General features: G+C 32.7%; 1 pseudogene; it reads left to right on the forward strand.

Annotated features, from left to right (window-relative positions):
* On the forward strand, positions 1111-1953 carry LOC475156 (peroxiredoxin 1 pseudogene; annotated as a pseudogene).
* The last annotated feature ends 2160 nt before the right edge of the window (positions 1954-4113 follow it).

Consider the following 4113-nt stretch of genomic DNA (forward strand, 5'->3'; position numbering starts at 1 on the left):
ATAATATTGCAAGCTTTTTTTTTAATGCACTAATATTGAGATTGATGATTAAGGTTTACTTCTAAAATAGGCATAGATTCTTCAGCTATTTGTGAGATTGTTATCTAAAATCTCTGAAAAATAAAGTAAAATAATGCTTTCCTGTATGCTTCCTACTTTACTTTCAAATGAAAAAACACATTCTGTATGCTTTTAGTGGGAAGCAAAATAGAGTAGGTATCAACATATTATAGATTTCTTCCACCCTAGTTATGTCATTTTTTTTTTTTTTTAGAAAACTCACTGTTTTTCTTGAATTAATTTGAATTATTTTCTACAATAAGATTTCAGGTTAGGTGAGCTAAAAAAATATTTACAGATAAATTATTAAAAATATAAAGTGGATTTTTAAAATTATAAGATACAAAGCCTGGACATATTTACTCAAACTATAGAAAATCAAAGATAAAGAAAAAATTTGAAAGAAGAAAAATGAGAAGAACCAACCTTATGAATAAAGAAGCAAAGATAAGAATTATGTCTGACTTCTCAGAAATCATGCAAGCAAGGAGAGTTGAATATTTAAAAGGTTGAAAAAAGAAAAACACCAATCTAGAATTCTGTACCTGTAAAATTATTCTTCAAAATTAAAGGAGAAATAAAGACTTTCTCAGAAGAAAAAAGTTAAAGGAATTTTTTTGCCAGTATATCTGCCTAGAAAGAAATGTTAGGAGAATTTTGTTAAGAGAAAGAAAATTAGGTAAGTCATAAACTAGGATCTACATTTAAAAAGTAAAAGCATCTGAGAAAGAATAAATGGAAGTAAGATAGAATTTATTTTTTTAAAGCTTATAAAATTTTTATTATAAAAATAAAACCTTAGGGAATATAGATATTTGTAAAGCTTTAATCCTTTTGCAGAAAACTTAGAAAATATAGAGGAATTTAATTTATCTTATTATTATTTTATTATTATTTAATTTATCTTATTAATTAATCCAATAATTAGCAATGTGTTTATAATAATAGTGATATTATATTCAATTATGTATAGTTATGCACATATTTACACTTATGTATAAGTGAAATGAATGATACTAATAATACAAGGACAAGGTGTCTTCTTCCTGACTGGTCTTCGGTGGTTAGTCTCTTCAGAGCTGCCCATAGCAAGATGTCTTCAGGAAATGCCAAAATTGGGCATCCTGTTCCCAACTTCAAAGCCACAGCTGTTATGCCAGATGGCCGGTTCAAAGACCTTAGCCTATCTGACTACAAAGGAAAATATGTTGTATTATTCTTTTATCCTCTTGACTTCACCTTTGTGTGCCCCACAGAGATCATTGCTTTCAGTGACAGGGCAGAAGAATTTAAGAAACTCAACTGTCAAGTGATTGGTGCTTCTGTGGATTCTCATTTCTCTCACCTGGCTTGGATCAACACACCCAAGAAACAAGGAGGACTGGGACCTATGAACATTCCCTTGGTATCAGACCCCAAGCATACCATTGCTCAGGACTATGAAGTCTTAAAGGCTGATGAAAGCATCTCGCTCAGGGGCCTCTTTGTCATTGATGATAAAGGTATCCTTTGGCAGATCACTGTAAATGACCTTCCTGTTGGTCACTCTGTGGATGAGAGTCTGCGACTGGTTCAGGCCTTCCCGTTCACTGACAAGCATGGGGAAGTGTGCTCAGCTGGCTGGAAGCCTGGCAGTGATACCATCAAGCCTGATGTCCAGAAAAGCAAAGAATATTTCTCTAAGCAGAAGTGAGCGCCTCGCCATTTTAGGGCCGGGCTGTAGTGGGCATCCATGAAAACAGAATCTTTTTTTGTACTATTGTCATGCTTAAAACAAGACTTTAGACTCTGCAGATGTGGTATGTGGTATGGGACAAGACAGGCCTTTCCTGCAGGGTTTGGGGAGGCCAGCCTTTCTTCCTCTGGAGAGAATGGTCTGAGCTGTGCTATAGGGCAGGCCAACTGATATGTACAATAGCGGGGCATCACTTTTGATCTTTTGTTGTTTCTGTTAAACTTGAACTGAGAAAAAAAAATAATACAAGGACAACAGGGAGGAATTAGGAAAATTTTGTTGTCATAAGTTATTTGTACTACCCATGAAACAACATAGATTTTTTTTTTCAACATAGATTATTTAAAAGCAGACTTGCATTAGTTGTAAATGTATATTGCAAAAATCTAGGACAAATACCTAAAAAAACACAAAAATATTTTTTTAAAAAAAGAAATATAATTGATATACTAAGGAAGCAGAGGAAATGCAATCCCATAAAATGCTCAGTTAAAACTACAAAAAGGAGAAAAATGGCGGAAGACAAAAATATGAACAATAGAAAGGGCAAATAGTTATTAATCTGTCTACATCAATAGTCACTTTAAATATCAATGGTCTAAACACTCCAGCTAAAAGAGATAGAATGAATGAAAAACAAGAATCAGCTGTTTTTTCTACATGAAACCCACTTTAAATACAAAGATATATACAGGTTAAAATAAAGGGGTGATAAAAGATGTACCGTAGTAGCACTAATCAGAGGAAGCAGGAATTGCTGTTTTGCAGACACAACAGACTTCAGAGTAGGAAAATTGAATATGCACCTAATAATAGCATCTTAAATATAAGAAGCAGAAACTGATACAACTGTGAGAAATAGATGAGTCCACTGCCATAATGGAAACTTTAATACCCATCTAACAGAAATGGACAAATGTATGGGAAATCTCTTCACCTTCCCATCAGTAAATCTAAAACTGTTTTAGAAAATAGACTGTTGGGGCACCTGTGTGGCACAGTCAGTTAAGCATCTGCCTTTTGCTCAGGTCATGGTCTGAGGGTCCTGGGATGGAATCCCCAATTTGGACTCCCTCTTCAGGGAGAGGAGACTGCTTCCCCCTCTCCTCCCTGGCTCTCTCGTGCTCTGTCTCTCACTCAAATAAATAAATAAATAAATAGTCTTAAAAATTCTTAATTCTACTCTTCAGAACTCCCTGCAAAAAAGGGGTGGGGGACATACAGATTAATGCCAAAATTAGAAAAATAAAATATGAGAGAAAAGCAATCAAGGAATATCAAAATTGCCATTTTACCAAGTAGTAAATTGGAATTCTTAACATCTTTGGGGGAACATCAAAATTATTCAAGGAATGCAAATGCCAGTATTAACAATCTGAAAACAAAGCGGTTAAATATTAATAAAGTACTTAAAGTGATTAAGGATTAATAGTTATCAAGGAACATTCGAATAATAACTTGAACTCTGCTGATATATGCATAAGTTGGTTTAAAAAAATATTTCTTTTAAATCCGTTAATTCCTTTCCTAGGAATGTATCCAAGGAAAAATTCACATTTTAGATAAGAGTTTATGAACAAAAGACGCACATGATTCTTTATAATGAAAAAAAAATAGCAATTCCTTCTTGAAGAGACCAACTCTGGCCTCCACACCTTACTCCAGCCCTACTATAATCCTTTTTGTACAGTGCTATTTTTTCTAGGACATTTATCACCTTCTAACATATTGTTACAATTTATTCATTTACTATGTTTATTATTCATCAGAAATTTCCTAGCATGGGAATATAAAGTGTATATGTGCAGAGTTTTTGTTTTTTAAGTTTTGTTGACTGATGTGTTACAGGTGCCAAGACTAGCCCTGCCTACAGTAAGCACTCAGCAAATATTTAGTGAATAAAATAATGTCAAAAATATAAGAATGATACATAAATATAAATAAATATTGCAAACCATAATTTTGTTTTTCAAAATAGAATAGGAGGTGTTAAAATATATACAGGTTTCATAAATATATACATAGGTGTGTGAGAAATCAGAACACAACATTCTATATGTATAGTGATGAAAGTCATACACATATATGTGTATGTATATAGAACAAAAGAACACTAATGCCTAGAGCTGGTCAAATTAAATATGATTTTTAATTTTCCTTTATTTCTACCTCCAAATATCATACCATTGTTACATATTTAACATTTAGAGATAATATTATTAAAATATTGAAGGCTCCATATGGCTTGATTTAGATAATAGTTTACAAAGAAAATGTTATCTCGGCACTAGGTATTTAAGGGATTATCTAGAGAGACA

This window comes from Canis lupus, chromosome 13 (genome assembly GCF_011100685.1).
Source record: "Canis lupus familiaris isolate Mischka breed German Shepherd chromosome 13, alternate assembly UU_Cfam_GSD_1.0, whole genome shotgun sequence".
NCBI lineage: Eukaryota > Metazoa > Chordata > Mammalia > Carnivora > Canidae > Canis > Canis lupus.